Below are 16,302 nucleotides of genomic sequence, written 5' to 3' on the forward strand. Positions count from 1 at the left end.
AAAAAAAGTCATAAAAGGCACCCACTCTTGAACATGAGTTGGAACAACCCACAAAAGCCACTTTCTGACTGCCTTCTCTCCAGATGCCACTCAGTTCATTGTCTTAACACAGGTGGGCCTCCCAAGGGCCCCACACCAGAGTGTTTTGTCCTGATGACATTGTGTTCTCAGCCTGGTTCAGAGCCAAAGAGCTTCTAGCTGAAAGCGGGCACATGGCACGGTTGACACGGGTAGCAGAAAATCATGGGACACTTTGCATAGCCAACAACTACCATCTGGGAATGAGAAGGTACCTGCTGCTGCCCTGTGCAAACTATCTATCTAAAGGGACTAGAAACTGAGAAAGACTGTCCCTTCACCCCAGGGAAATTCACATTTGTCCAGCACTTCAGAGATCATCTCGCTTAATCCTCAACAACCCCCATGGGAGACTGTGGTGGCTTTAAACATGTCTGTGGGTTATTTGACACTCTTCCCACCAAGAGGTGGGGTCAATACTCCTAGAAATCTGGGTGGTCTTGTGACTGCTTTGAAAACAAAATAAGTGATCCTGTGAGCTTTCTAAGGCTAAGTCACAAAGAGGTCACGCAGCTTCCTCCTGGCTCTCTTGGGGCACCCATTCTGGCAGAATTCAGGAAGAAAGAAGTCAACTGCCATGCTGGGGAGTCACAGGTAAATGTCCCAGTTGACAGCCCAGCTAAGCTCCCAGACAACAGCCAGCATCAACTGACTGCCACGTGAATGTGCCATCTTGACCATCCTTCAGATGGCTGCAGACCCCACTGATATTTAAGTGCAACTCTAGGAGAGAACCACTCATCAGAAATCCTAAGCCACGGAATTGTGAATAAAATAAAGCAAATTTTTTAAAGTGGTAAAGTAATTTGCTGGTAAATAATCAGTAAGTCTGGGGTTATTTGTTGCACCATGATGTTTTCACTTCACAGAAGAAGAAACTGAGGCTCAGAGGGGTTGAGTAACTTGCGTGTGATCACACACCTGGTAAGTGAAAGAGCTGAGACTTAAACACCATCTCCCTAAATCCAAAACATTATATGACAGTCCTTTCTCATAGTGTCCCCCTGGCATATTCTTACTTCCTAGAAGAGAACATTCTTTTCAGACTCAACTAGTTTCCGAAGCTGGCTGGCTGTGCGTCAGAGTCAGCTGTGGTGTTATAGAGATTGCCAGGTCCTACCCCAGGCCTACTGAGTCACACTCTTTGGGCATGAGGCCAGGGCAGTCTACACCCCAAGTGACGCTGAGACAGTGAGCAAACCAACCAGAGGACCCTGCTGCTCAGCCAGGTTATTATAGACAATTAAAAGGGACCAGCAAGCTTTTCTTCCAAATATATCCAGTGTTAGGAAGTCACTCATGATATGTGCTCATCTGATTAAATTTAGGCTTTTCTTGACCCTAACATCTAAGAAGTCTTTTCCAGTCCCACACAACTAAGAGACGGAACCTAATGGTAGTGTATCCAATCAGTAAGTACATCGTGGGCAGCACTGTGGGCTAGATGTGTTAACACCTTGAGAGGCCCTGTGGTCCCTGCCCTCTAAGAACTTACAACTGAATGGAGGAGATAAGATATCACTCATTTCAGAGGAACCAAATGATAAGTTTTGTGGCTGTGACAATAAGTACAGAGAAAACAAGTGTGCCTGGAGCTGGGTATCATGGTGAGCAGGAAGGTCACTCCAGGTAGGGGCCTAAAAGCTGATGCTGGCTTGGAGGGCAGAGCCAGCAAGAAGAGGTCATGACTGGGCAGCAGGAAGCTCTGGGCTGCTGGGAAACCAGAGGAGGACCAGAAGAGGGGAGGAGAAGGGGGAGGGCTTGAAGCTTGATATAAATTCTCATTTTCTCAGTTTCCAAAAGCTACTATCATTAAAGATCAAGGAGAAAATTTCGCCTTTCCCTGAAAATGAAAAGAACACCAGAGGCTTTAATTTCCCAGGGCATCACCTAGCATTTTTCCCATGATGATTTTATAGGAGACGCTTGGGAGAATTTTCAAGGAAGGAAAATATTTTGTCTCTCTCCTTTAAGGGCTTGAAATCTAGTAAGATCCACCAGAATGCCCAAAAGTAAGAAAAGAAAATTCCAAGTGGTGACAAGGAGCACTCTCAGGCTTGGCTGTGGGAATACAGATTAGCATGACCACTTTGGAAAACTTCTGACACTACCTATGAAAGCTGAACATAGGACCAATCTATGGCCCAGCAATTCAACTCATGGGTATACATCCACCCAGAAGGAATGTGTCCATTTCTTCAGCAGAAATCATGTGCACAAGTGTTCATAGCAGCAAAATTAGTAATCATCCCAAAGCAAAACTGCCCAAATGCCCATCCATAGTAGAAGAGTAGAGGAATAAAATGTGCTATATTTACATAGTTGATTACTACACAGCAGAGAATGAATGAGCCAGATAGCACACAATATGGATGAATCTTATAAGCACAAAGTGGAACAAAAGAAGCCAAACACATAAACAGTTCATATTGTAGATTCCATTTCTATAATGCACCAAATCAAGCAATGCTAATCAATGCTATTAAAAGTTAGGATAGCAGTTATCTTTGGGGTCATAGACCAGGAAGGGAGCATGAGTTAATTGCCAGTGTGCTGGTGATGTTTTGTTTCCTGATCTGGGTACTGGTTATATGTGTGTGTTCATCAAGCCCTACACTTATGATATGTGTGCTGTTCTGTAGAGCTATTTTGATTCAATAAAAAGTAAATCATCATCATCATCATCATCATCATCATCTAAGGGGGAATGAAAGCTGAAAGCACAGAAGGGCCTCTGGGAGACAATTGTGAAGAGATTTACATTGAGAGTGACAAAAAAAGCTGAGGGAGGTTCAGACACGGATAAGTTCAAGATGGACCCAGTGAAATCAAGCCAAGTTGCCAGTGAAGTCAGAAGCCAAGTTGGAGTTTCAGAAATGCCCAACGCACTCCATAATAGCAGCTGGTCTAAGAGGCGATTACATCCAGCTGGTCCCACTTCCAGTTCTAGGTTAGGATTAGTTATAGAAGATGGATCACCTGGAACACCTTTGGAGACAGGAGCCAGAATTCCCCCACATAGGAGATGGTCTGAATCCCCATGGAACCCCATCATTAAACATTTGCCCCCCACGCTCTATTCTCTCTGCTTTCAAGATGTAAATCTTGATGCTGTCACCTTGAATTTGTATAGAGTGGATTCCTTTGATGGAATCGCTCTGGGCAAAGCGATTAGATTCCATTAGCCATTGGAATCAATTGAACGGTGAGCTTTCCTTCCTAAAGGGAAGGGCCAGGTTCCAGTACTTGGCTGACTGCACAGCCCTGGAGGAATTCATGGAAGGGAGGCCCAATTTCAAACATCATCACTTTCTGAAGAGACACTTATGGATCCTGCCCACATTATTCAAGGATGACATGAGGAAGGCAGGGCAGGACTACAGGCAAAGGGGCTGCAAGGAAGAGCTGAAATCTTCAATATGTGGTTATACGACACAAAATGATATACCCTAGACAACCAGTGAGACTAGCCATAGGTCTAGTTGGTGTAGTGAGGTAAAGCAATGACACCTCCTGGGTCCTACTTCAGATTTGTGTCACTCCAAGACCTGCTCAGAGGCCAGCAAGGACACTTGCTGAGTCTGGAGCCCCCTGTGGTTTTTTCCCACTGGCACCATCCCTACATGGGAAGCCCAAGCAAGGAGAAATGTATCCATCATGCTCTTCTTCTCTCTCAGCATTGGGATGGCCTGTGGTCCATCTTCCCAGGTTTCCTGAGGTTGGTGGCCATGACCCAGAAGCCTCTGCTCCCATAATAAACCACCCGAGGGACGCTAATGTGTAATTATTGCATGGATTTATTTAAATTTAATTTAAAACAGAAGATTCCAGCAAAGGCATTTATATCATTTGATATATGTATTTGTGTATATAAATGTCATAGCTAGAGATACATAGTTTTGATTTGAACCATCTGTTTCAGATTGCATTACTGTTCCCAATTCTTCACTTTGCCCTCTATCTATGCCCTTTGCCATATGACTTTGCAATTCATCCTGCTAGAGGTGGAGTGCACCTCCCCATCTCATTGATGTCAGGTCACAGAATATCCTTTGGCTAATGGAATGTAAGCAGAAGTAACTGTATGAGAATTCTAAGCCTAGGACTTAAGAGTCATGGTGTTCCCACTCTATCCTCTTGTACTTTTTCCATCGCCATGAGAATAACATGTCCCAGGTAGCCCATTACTCCATGGAGGATGGAGAAACACGTGGAGCAGACTGAACCCAACCCACACTTGGAGTCAAGCCCAGCTGAGCACAGATCAGATCAGCTAACCACAGGTGACCTGCAGACACATATGTGAGAAATAAATGCTTGTTGATATAAGCTACTCAGTTTTGGGGTGGTTTGTTATATAGTGTTGCTGTGGCAAGTACTGACTGATACACTACCTAACACTTTATTCCATCAACCCAAGGCTTACAATGCACAATCTACCATCTAGAGGAATATTCATTCCATCTCTCTGTATTCTCTTACCCTTCTTAATTCTTCATGCCATGTATCATAACCTGACATAGTATGTGTGTGTACATATACATTTTTTAAAGATTTTACTTATTCATTTTTAGAGAGAGGGGAAGAGAAGGAGAGAAATATCAATGTGCAGTTGCCTCTCTTGTGCCCCATAATGGGGACCTGGCCCGCAACCCAGGCATGTGCCCTGACTGGGAATCGAACTGATGACCCTTTGGTTCCCAGCTCGTGCTCAATCCACTGAGCTACACCAGCCAAGGCTATATATACATTTTTTATTCATGTATTTATTCTGTTTCTCTCTCCAGTAAAATGAAGTCTTATGATGGCCAAGAGACTGTTTTGTTTCTTGCTCCAAAGGAACGTCCAAAGCCTTGGTAGGTGCACATAGTGGGTGTTAAATACTGATGTGCGGAATGGATGTACATAGTCCTTTTTGTCTTTAGTTGAAACCTCTCTTATCCAGTTTATGTTTCTGTGTGTAACTCGACAACTTGGAGATAGGCAAAGTTGGGGAAGAAGAAAATATTTTATGGAGAAAAATCTCCAAGCAGGAGACCTCCACATATTTTCCCTGATGAGGAATGAGTTATTCTTCCTCAAGGAGCCATTCATGGTGGTTAGGGCCCTCACAAACCACAGCAGGCCTCCAGAACTGTGACAGCTCAGCAGGTGGGTTGGCCAGTGCTATCCAGTGAAACCACAACACAGCTACATTTCTGTACCCTGTATCTGGGGCTATTCTCAACCTTCGGAGATTTCTCCATGTGTCAGTTCACTGAGAGGAACTTCAAAGGGACTTACATGGCTTCCAAAGGCTGTCAGAACGTTTGACTTTCTGACTGCATCACATGTCAATTAAATTATATGGCAGAAACACCACAATGTCAAGGTCAGATATTGCAGCCGTCAAAGCCTGACATTAGGCACAGTATTTTATAGCACAGAGCAGTGTACCTTTAAACAATTTTTTTACCTTTGCTGTGTCCTCTCTTGCCTCTGGCTCCTACAGCATCCCCCATTCAACCATTGCTATTCGAATAGCATCCTAAACAACTTTGGAGGATCCATAAGACCCTCTCTGGCTTGTCAGACCAGGAGACTCCTAGGATTGCACCCACTTGCCCATGTGACTCTTGATTCAGTCCCCAAACAGGCGTTTGTGAGCCTGAAAATCCCTGAGGGAGAAGGACATGTTCTTTCTGGTCCTGTCTCTAAAAGTAAATGCTAGTTCTTTTTTCGAAGATGGTTCTATCAGCAGGGCAGCAACTAGCCAAGCTAGAAAATGGGAAGAATAAAAAAAGACTTTCCCTCCAAATGTCTTTTTAATAACGCTCTCCACGAGTGTGGAAACTGTCCCCAGGATGCCCCCACCACTTACATGGCACTTTACCTCTCACCTCTGAGCAGAGCTGAGCTCAAGCGGTTCTTTCAGGCAGGGAAGGATTATGAAGCTACATTCCTGGTTTCTTCAGGCCTCTCTCACAGTTACCAGTGAAAACTCAGAAGGCCATGAACTCAGGGCCGAGTGACTCACATGCAATCACCAAAGCAAAGGTGACACCAAATGTATTTACGTTTCCCCAGTACCTATTAAGCACCTTCTATACGCCAGGCATGATTTTAAGTGCTTTATGTTCATCAACTAATTCAATTGTCCCAACATTCTGGAATCTGTTTGTATTGTTACCCTCCATTTTATAGACAGGCAAAGTGAGGCACCTGGAGTCACTGCTGGAGGCCACAAAGCTAGTCAAGTGGCAGAGCCGGGTCTCCAACCTGGTCAGTCTGGCTCCACCCTACCAACTATTATGCAGTCTTTGCTACTGAATCCACAGCCTCACTAAACCCCTACTGTAAACAAGGCCCACTGATAAGGTGCTGGGGCTGGAATGGGGAAGGAGATGAACAAGCAACGTATCAGTGAGGGCAAAGTATTCCTAAGTAACATTTTAAGATAAAGTTAATTAATTCAGATCTTTGAAGGGGTTTTGAATTCTTTCCAAGGGTAGGCGTGTTGAATACATATAGCACTTTTGAAAGTCAGCCTTCATATATGGGTACTCATTGTACCATTCTTTCAATTTTTTGTAGGTCTGGGAGTTTTCAAAATCAAATAAAAATCTCTTTAAAATTAGCCCAAATAGACTATCTTGGGGAGGGTGAGGCAGAAACCAGGAGGGAGGGAGGGAGGGAGGGGGAGAGGCTTACCTTTCCTTGACACACCCTCTGATATCCTTAGAATTATGTGACCCATAACATCTGCCCTTAACGTGACGTCACCTGGGTGGAACCTCTGGGAAGAAAGCAGAGAATTCCCAGCTCCCAAGTCCCTATTCAGCTGGTCAGCACTCTGAGTTGGGGGAGTCTTTGGTTATCCAGCTGTAAGTAGAAAGTGGGCAGGAACACCATCCACCCTTTGGTTTGAAAAATATATGCCTGCAGATGAAAAGCAAGGGTGGCTGTTTCTGCTGGCTTTAGTTAGTGTGAGCACAGGGAGGTATTCAGCCATGTGGGCTTATCTCTTTCCATGAGACTATAAATTCTGTACGAAGGGGCCTGGGGTCTCCCCCTGTACCCCCAACAGCTGCAAGCACAGTGCCCAGCAGACAAGAGGCTGGACTGGATGCTTGTTCAATGAATGACTGAGTCATAAACGGCCATGTGGCCTGATGCTCTCCACCTTATATGTGTGCATACCTCTTGAGCTCAGGATGTCACACTTATCACAAGTTATTGGTGCATTCCAGCCCTGACACACACAGATGGTGATAATATCTTTATGGGACACAATGGTAAACAGTGACCAAGTGTTCACAACTGCCAGACTCAAGGCCTGAAGCTCTCAGCCAGGGGACTTGAGCCACCCGTAGACCCACCAGCCCACCCCGAAGGGCTGGCCAACTGGCAACCCACTCAGTTTTAGGAAGTGCTGGCTTAAGGAACTGCAGAGGCCATTCTGGCTCTGGAACTAGAAACCTAAACGGGGAGAGGGTGGGCTGAGAGGGTGGCTAAGGGGCAGCAGGGCTTGCTGGGGCCTGGGCTGGGTGTGAGGGTGTGTCCAGGTCTGGGGGACCACTCTGGCCCAAGTGGTGGGCTGGTGAGGGCAAGCTGCCAGCTCTGGCTGGCCCACTGCCAGGAAGTCTGACTGAACGTGGGCCAGCCCTGTTGGCCCACAGACTCTGTAAGCTGAACTGCTCCGGCACTCCTTGGCCTCTTTGTTTTCACTTCCCCACAGCTCTCCCTTAGTGTTTAGGAATGTGCTTTGAAGGTTCCAGCATGTTTCGCCTCTGCTTAGGGAAACCAAGAGCAGAGGCTGGGCTGAGGCCAGATGGCTGCAGGGAGGGCACCTGTGATCACACTGCGAGCTCCCCAAGGGGCAGGTGGAATCTGGGGGGCAGAGTGGGGAGCACTGAAGCCAGTTCCTCTTCTCTACTGGGAGACTCCATTTCCAGTGCTAAACCTTGGATACTCTCGGGTTTGTTTTGTTGAGGGAGGCAGTATTCCCTTACCAGCACCCCCAGAGAGCCTGCATTTGTCCAGAAGCTTTGGGGATAAGCTACACTCTTCCATTTGTCCAGGGCAAGAGAGAAACTGCAATGAGTGCTTGAGCTAGACAAACTGCCTCCTCAGTATGCATTAGATTCCTTTTCCTGCCGGCCTTGGGAAACAGGCCCTCCAAGGAAGGTGGCATAAAAGGCCCTGGCCCAGGTGGCCTCTCTTGCACCTCTGCCTCTGGGAGAATAGCCTTACATCCAGACTGCCCTGCTGTAAACCTTGCAGTGGACTGCATTAAAAAACAGAATCCACCCTGCAAGCGGTCAGCTTCCTTCCCTTCTCCAGCCCCCTTGCCCACTGTCCTTCATGACCTTTGTTACCAGGCATAGATGACTGAGTCTTCCCTACTCAGTCCTTTGAGGTCTCACAGCACAGTGGCCTCATATGCCCATCATAGTGCTTTGCACACAGCCAGTGCTTAGTACATGCTCAATGACTAAAATACCAAGCCTTTCCAAGAGCACCCTGGATCTTTTTCTAAGCAGAAGTTGCTTTTCTCCTCTGATTCGTTACCCAAAGCAGGGAGCGCTGGGTTCTGGTCTTACTTTTGCCACCATGTCACCTTGAGCTAGTGTCCTCAGCCTCTGTATCAATTTCCTCAGCTGGGTTAAATGGGGGTCTCAATTAAAGCTCTGACAGCCGTCCTATGACATCTCCACACACTCCTGTTTGCCGTCTGTCACTTTATTCCCACGTCAGGCCATTTCAGTCCCAGGTCTTAGTGGGGTCCCTGACCTTCGGGGGAGTATTCTCCCCCTGCTTTTCCACGGTCTGTTTAACTTCACAACACACACCTGGTCCTTGGGCTCCTGACGCATCCGCTCCTTTCTGTCCTCACAGCCATTTGTACAGCTCCAGCTCCTGCAAGTGACGGGGCCGTGGCACATGAGCAATAACTCCAATGCCACAAGGGCACCCGAGTCATTTTTCTGCAGCCAGCATTGTCTGTTCAGAGCTCTGGTAGAACTCCCTCCTGCCTGGTGGTGACACGGGCCCTGTTTAGTTAAGTGTGGGCTATGGATTTTTTTCCCTTCCTAATTTCCATTTCTCCTTGATTTCAGCCCAGGAGTTAATGTGCACTCCGGGGCTCTGCTGAGGGTAAACAGAAAGTGCCATCAGAGGGATCCCTTCCTCCCCTCTCTCAGAAGAGTCCCTTCCTCTGCCCAGGTAATGATCGCCTTTTCCTTCCAGCTGCCTCTCAGCCTCCGTATATTTAGTGCACATTGCCCTGGATAGAGTTTAATTAGGCACCAATGCACCCAGGGGCAAGAAGCAAGGACCCCTCTCAGGTTGAGCAAATGGGGCCCAGCCCCAGTGCAGAAGCCTGCAGCCAGCCTCCCTTGGCTGGTAAGTGATGGGCTGCCAGCAGGTAGAGGAGGTTGTCCATTCTCAGCTAATGATCGCCTTAGGCACCAAGTGATGGAAAATCCAGGCGGGCTAGCGAGCTGCAGGGGGCAGCCAGGGACAATTGTATGGACCAGTTTAACATGGCTGGGGGAGGGCTGGCAGAAGGAATGCTATGTGTGTGTATGTGTGTGTGTGTGTGTGTGTGTGTGTATGTGTGCGTGCGTTTCCTGGTCTCTTTTCTCTCCCCTCCCCGCTGCCTTTCCCTCCTTCTTGCTCTCGCTTTCAGTTTTCTCTTCTGTTTCTAGCCCACGCGAGTTGAAATTAGAAAGGTCTTTGCATTCATTTATTTGTTTTAATAAAGACAGCATTTTTAAGCAGCATATTTGCAGCAATTGAGTGTTAAACTAAACACCAAGCCAACTAAATGTGTTAGGGGGAAATGAAAAGTCGGTTTACAAGAAACATATAATTAACACGTTCTTTGACTTTCCCTAAGCCTTTGTCTGGCTGAGGACAAGACAGAGGAACTGTAATCAACTTTAATAAAATGAAAGACGCTATTGAGGCAAAAGGGGAACAAAAAAGTTTGGAGTGGGAAACAATTCTCAAGAGGGAATTCTTAAGTTATAATAAATGTTAAAAATTAATCTTTTTGTTGCCTGATTTTCAGTCAATAGCCATTTTCTCCTTCCAACTACAAAGGCTCCAAAAGGCTACAGTTTGTCCTATACCTGTTAACAATGACTGAAGCTGAGACTGGAGGGGAAGGGTGGTACATGGACGGGCAGGAGATGCATGGGAGTTTCCAGAGGCTGATCTACCCAGGGTAATGGAAATTACTATTGCACAACACCAGAGTCTTCACGTGGCCTGACTTTCAATAAACTGTTCCCCTCCTCACCCCTTGGAGAAAGTGAAATAAGACATTAGACTTTCAATAATCTCATATGGTGATGATCAATCAAAACCCAGAGGAGAAGGTCAATTTATAGAAATTGTATCTGCTTCACTGGGCAGCTGGAATCAGGGAGCAGAAAAGAACACAGGTGCTCACCTTTGATGTGCGAAGTTGCCTAAAAAAAAACGGCAAATGCCAAAAAGGACTGTCTGTACACATGGGGGCTTTTCAAAGGGAGGGGGTGCTCCCAAGAGGCCTGTGTCAGGCGGAACACTGTAGGGACCTGCCTGCCCAAAGGCACACACACATGTTTAGGCCACATCAAAACTATTTATTTTTATTATCCTTTTGGCTATTTTAAGTTGGCCTTTCCATCTTTCTTGTTTGTTTTATCACCAATTAAGTTTATTTAGTGAATTAACTTTTAATGGATCCTCTACTTTGTTCTTCAGAGTTGGCTTCTAGGACTTGGGCCTTTTTAGCCAGGACCCCTCTTGCCTTTGTGACCAGCTCTCACACACACCCTCCATCCCATTCCTGGAAGTGAAGGGCTCAGTCTCTGTTAACTCCTTGCCTGCTGGTGTCTTTTCTCTGTAGCTACTAATCACCTCCTTTTGATCATTGCCAAGTTCTCAGGTTGAAGGAAGGAGAAAGGACCTCTTGACCATTCTGGCTGGCTTTCCACATGAGCCTGAAAATGTCGACAAATTTGAAACATCTGCCGGATTGCTTTGGTCTGATTGCTAAAATATGCCGACCTCAAGCCCCCTCCCCCCGCCCCTTTTAATCTGTTTCATATTCACAAATTAAGCATTTAGTCTGGGTAATAAATCAGAGCGGTTTACGAGACTCACATGAGACAAACAAGCGAGTAGGGCACAGCACAAGCCCCTGGAAGCGGAGTGCGCGGAGCTGCCAGGAGTCAGAAGCTCCACGCGCCCGAACACGGACAGCAGCCCTGGTGCGCCCTGACACGCCGCCGGCACCCACACTTTGGCCAGTCCCTGAGCTGGCGGAGCAGAGGGGTGCAGGGGAGCAGTCCCAGCCTGGACCCACACCCCCTCCAACCTTTCGAGCAAACCCGCGGCGCCCGGCCCGCCCCAGCTCTGGGCAACTCGGCGCCCCGGCCCCGCCTGGGAGGGGCCGCTGGCACAGGCGACTGCCGCACCCGGCACACACCCTGTAGTGAGCCCATTAAGCCTCTCCCAGCCAATGCTGGATGCCCCCTCCCCCACCTCTTCCATCCGGCTGGGCTCGGCCGTAAAGATTCCAAGCCCACACTGGCCAGAGAAGCAATGGTCCCCCTCCAAATCCACGTGTGACCTCCACTAAGCTTGGCACTAGGCGCCACCCCACCCCCATCCCTCCGCGTTGCCTCCTCCCCGGTTTCGGTCCCAGCAGCCACAAAGCTACTTTCAGATTCAGAAGGGGGGGAGGGGGGACGGGAAAGGGCTCTCCTTCGGAGTGGATCGAGGCTTAAGAGAGAGGCACGGAGAGGGGGGCAAAGGCACAAACAGGGCTGAAGGCCCCCGCTGCAGAAACCCCGGCCCAGGCTTCAGCTACCGCCCAAACTCAGGCTTCAGCTACCGCCCAACCTGTGCATCTCCCGACCTCCCCTATGAGAGAAGGGGACCTGGACCTGAGGTCTCGGGCCAGTCTCAGCCTAAGACCTTGGGAGGACCCGAAGGGGAGAGTGGCTCCAGGTCTCCTCGTCCGGGTCTCCGTTGCCCTGCCATGCTCAAGTTCCCTATCGACTAGCGTTCTGGATGCCACGGCGGGACTCAGTGGCAGAGGCGGAGGGCGGGAAATCGGGAAGACGGAACAGTGCAGCCCACCCGGGACCCGGTGTGTGCGTGTGGGAGAGAGGCACTGGAGCAATTCCCCCACCTCGCAACACAGTGCACACATCGCCCTTCCTCTCTTCTCCTAGCACACATTCCGACTGCGAAAGCCATTACCGCCGGCGCGCGAGAGACTTTTTAAATATTTACAGCCCGCTCTCCGCACGGTAGCCTGATCCATCTTGTGGGCGCGGAGGCGGGGCGCGGGGCTCCGCTCCCGGGGAGGTGAGGAACCGGGGAGGGGGGTGCCCGCGGCCGCCCCCGGATCCTCCTGGAGCTCCCCACCTAGTCCCCTGCAGGTGGGGAGGAGACGGGAGACTGAGCGCAGCGCGCTTAGGGCGCTGCCGCGGCCTGAGCGGGGGGGGGGGGGGGGGGGGGGGGAGGGTAGCGGCCGGGAGGAGGGAGGGCCGGGAGGCTGATTTAAAGGTTCTCACCGGGAAGCGAGCGAGGCACAGACCTGAGAGCCGCCGCGCGGTGAAATCCGAGGAGCTCTCTTGGCGAGGAGGGGCTGTCAGAGGCCATTTATCTCTCGCCAGAGTGGAGACTCGGCTCCCACACCGCCCGCGAGTAACAATGGCAGCGATCAGCAGCTCTGCACGCGCTCCAGTGCATGAATGGATTGCGGAAGATGCCTGCGCTCCTCTCGGCTCCCGCGGCTCTCCGAGCGCCCCCTCCCTGCCCGCCGCCCCCATCCCCCGGCCGCCTCCTGTCCGAGTGCGCGCCTTGCGCCTTGGGGTTCTCGAGTCTGGCTCCGCCGCGGGGTCACTCCACCCCGACCCCCACCGCTGTTCCAAGGGCCTTGTCATCTTGCCACCGAGTGTCATTAGGGGCTGAAACTTGACACAAGCCATCCCGACGCAGAGACCCCCCCCCCCGTCAGCCCCCTCTCTCCTTTGCTTCCCTCGTGGCAAGTTTACTCTCAAGGAGTTGGACGGGGTTTTCGCCTCAAAGGCTAGCCTTGTGCGGGCCTACAGCGAGGGGGCAGGCTCCGAAGGGTGTCTTCACCTGCCCTGCGGCCTAGGGTGTTAGAAGACCCCTGGCTGGCCTCCCGCTCTAGCGCCCGAGGCCAGCGCTCCCTGCTCCCTCTTTGTAGCCGCTCATCCACCGACAGTCCCTGAGATGGGCACAAGCACACGCACTCTGGGCACCCCCACCCGAACCCACACGTCTGGCCAACTTTCGGGTCAGCGTCAGAACCGCGTACTCAAATTCTTCTTGGCGGCTTACAGTCTGGAGAATTCAGAGTTCAGAGAACGCTACAGATCGCGCGAGGTCGATCACATAAGTGTTTCCCCTCAACTCTGCAAAGGTTTCCTGAAAGCCCCCTTCCAATTGCTGCTCAGGGAGCAACGGGGGATGCTCCGAGCCCTTCTGGGTTTGCTTTGGTGAAGCTAAACCAGAACCTGGGGGACGTTTCAGCCCCGGAGATCTCTGAGCCCGAATGCGTCAGGCGGAGGGGGGCGGGGCTCAAGGGGTGGCACTCGCAGCGACCCTAACGCAGTGCCAAGCCGCCGGGAAAGAAAAGGCCGAGCTGAATCCGGGTGAAAGGAAGGCGGCCACACGCGCGCAAAGAGCGCCACAGCGTAAAAGCGGAGACGCACTCGGAAAGACAGAGCACGACCCGCCGACCCAGGAGACTGGCGAGGGCAGACTCTTGAGAAGCTGGCAGCGAGACAAAGCAGAAGGAGAGAGCCAGGGAGGCTCCGCCGCAGACCCGGAAACACAGGCAGCAGCAGACGCCAAGGCCCCGACGCGGAGGCGTGTGCAACCAGGCCCTGCCTGGCATACCCGGGTTCGCGCGCTCAGGGACGACTCGGACTCCTGGAGGGGCCTATTGCCAGAGCTAGTCTCTGTTGGGTCTGGGCTGGCTTGGCGATGCCTTCCCAGCAGATGGTGGGGTCCCCGGGGTGGTCTTAACTGATAGAGGGACCCTTCTGGTCTCCGCCCCTTCTGGAGCCTTGGACAAAAGTAGTGGGGTTTGAGGAGCACGGCCTTCAGAGAGCGCCAGTCTCTGACCCAGGAACCTTGGGCAACTATCTGACTAGAAGGCACTGGAGAACAGCCACCCTTAACCGAATTAACATCTGGGCTTCCCAATCTCAAGCCCCTTATGGTACAGCCCACGCCCTGACTTTCCAACAATCGAAAGAGGACTTCCCGCAAGGAGCAATGTACGGTAATGTGGGAAGAGGACCCTAGCCTCAGGTTTCTGCCATGCCTTCCCACCGCCCACACAAAGGGCTCAGCAGCACACACACCCCCAACACTGGGCCAGCATTGTCCCCTTCACTCCCCCATCCTGCTCCGCACCCCTGGGCAGCCGCGGTGCAAATCGCCTCTCTTCGAATAAAGCCGAGCGCTTTCCCTTGGCTGTTTCCCTTGGCCTTTGCGCACACACACTGCCCCCACCCCCACCACACACACCACCGCACACACATACTCGATGCCCTTCCTGTCTCCCTGCTGGGCGTCCTCAAAACCTGACTTAAACCTCGGCGCAAAGTCCCGGCTGAGTGGGGATCCTGGGAGATCAAGCGAAGGTGGGCAGGAGAGAGGAGAGGGCCCATTTGAAGGAGGGGGCTCATGCCTGAGAGAGAAGGAGGCCAGCCAGAGACACAGCCTGCCAGAGAAGGGGAATATAAAGGGAAAGCCAACACTAATCCCTCAGCCTGCCTACGTGGGGCCTGACAGTTTACAAAAGCCTTTTCCCTGAATATTATCTCATTTGCACCAGCCTTACCACTGGGCTGTGAGGGAGGTAGGGCAGATAGCATTACCCCCATTGGCAGAGGAGGGAAATGGGGCCCAGAGAGGTTGAGAGATGTCTGTACCAAGGTGGCAGAGCCGAGTGAAGAGGCCAGAAGCCTGGGGTTTCCTGTCCCCAAGTTCACTTTCCTGTTAATAGCTGTGTGTGTGTGTGTGTGTGTGTGTGTGAGAGAGAGAGAGAGAGAGAGAGAGAGAGAGAGAGAGAGAGGGAGAGAAGATCTGTATGGAGGGGAAGGGGATGGCCAGACAGGAATGAACAGCCCAGTTAGGGAAGTCCAGGAAGGAAGGACACAGCCCCACACCTCTTCCTCTATCCAGGTCTCACACAACAGCCATGGCTCTTTCCACGGCAGCCTGCAAACACTGTACTGCCTGCCCAGAGATGAGCCCAGTGCCTGGCTGTGTCTTCTGCAGTAGCCACTCCAGAGGTTTGGTATCACCACCACCCCCACCCCACTCCCGCCACTTGTCTGCACAGCTCTCTTCTCTGCCCGTCATCCCTGCCCCCAGCCTCGGTTGCAGGATGCCTTGCGTCCAACTGTGGTTTCCGGGCAATAAAACAACTATTAAAGTCTCAGGCACGGCTGGTGATTTGCATCACATCCTCTCGTGCATGGATTCAATATTTAATACACAATATTGAATAGGATATTAAAAATCAATAGCTAAGGACCCCTGGGGAGGCAGCACAGTGTGATCCAGCTTGGAGAACACAATCAGCTCCTCTAAATAGACAAGGACGGCAAGTTCAGCCAAGCTGAGCCCAGCACCAGGGAAAGTGAGGAGTAGTGAATGCCTCTTAGCTTCTTGATATGCTTAACTGCACCATGCCTGTAAGCCCAGGTAAAGGGAAGCCGATGGAATGATATGTTCCCTGGGCTTTACTAGTGGGAGATGGAAGGTTAGGATTTGTTTCCAAGCAAGTTACCAGGTGGATGAAGCTGCTTTTTTGTCGCTGTTTGCACTTGGTTTGGTTCAGGTCTGAGTCCCGCAGGTGAGCACTCAACACTTCCCACCATGATGGCTGCTTCCCGGAGCCTGAAGACATCCATCACCATAGGCCCCATGGGGAGTTCTTGGCATAAGCTTTCAGGGAGATGGAACAGGAATTCCAATGGCTCAGAATATTCTTCACACTATAAAAGAAATGTGAATGCCTGATAGCAGGCTCACAATTGCAGGGTCTTCTGAGGCACCACTAGCCTTCAAGACAGAAACCCTCAAGCCATATGACCTACCCAAGGGCCTGGTGATGGCTGGATGCTGATAGAGGGAAGGGGACAAAGACTAGGAGAAGGAGGCTGGGGCACTGAAGCGCTCCTGCTCCAGCATGAG

At 50.7% G+C, this 16,302-nt stretch overlaps 1 protein-coding gene across 2 annotated transcripts in view; it reads right to left on the minus strand.

The window, feature by feature from the left end:
- Positions 1–16,302, minus strand: part of BCOR (BCL6 corepressor) — a 112,438-nt gene that overhangs the window by 71,103 nt on the left and 25,033 nt on the right. The window contains exon 1 of one of the 2 annotated variants that reach the window (XM_037165216.2): positions 12,659–12,726. The exons of the other annotated variant lie outside the window; for it this stretch is intronic. The gene's annotated coding sequence lies outside the window, so the exon portion shown is untranslated. Of the gene's footprint in view, positions 1–12,658; positions 12,727–16,302 lie in introns of those variants that run through there. 2 annotated transcript variants of the gene reach the window in all.

Source organism: Artibeus jamaicensis, unplaced genomic scaffold (genome assembly GCF_021234435.1).
Source record: "Artibeus jamaicensis isolate MK-2021 breed Jamaican fruit bat unplaced genomic scaffold, CSHL_Jam_final contig_60, whole genome shotgun sequence".
Classification (NCBI taxonomy): Eukaryota; Metazoa; Chordata; class Mammalia; order Chiroptera; family Phyllostomidae; genus Artibeus; species Artibeus jamaicensis.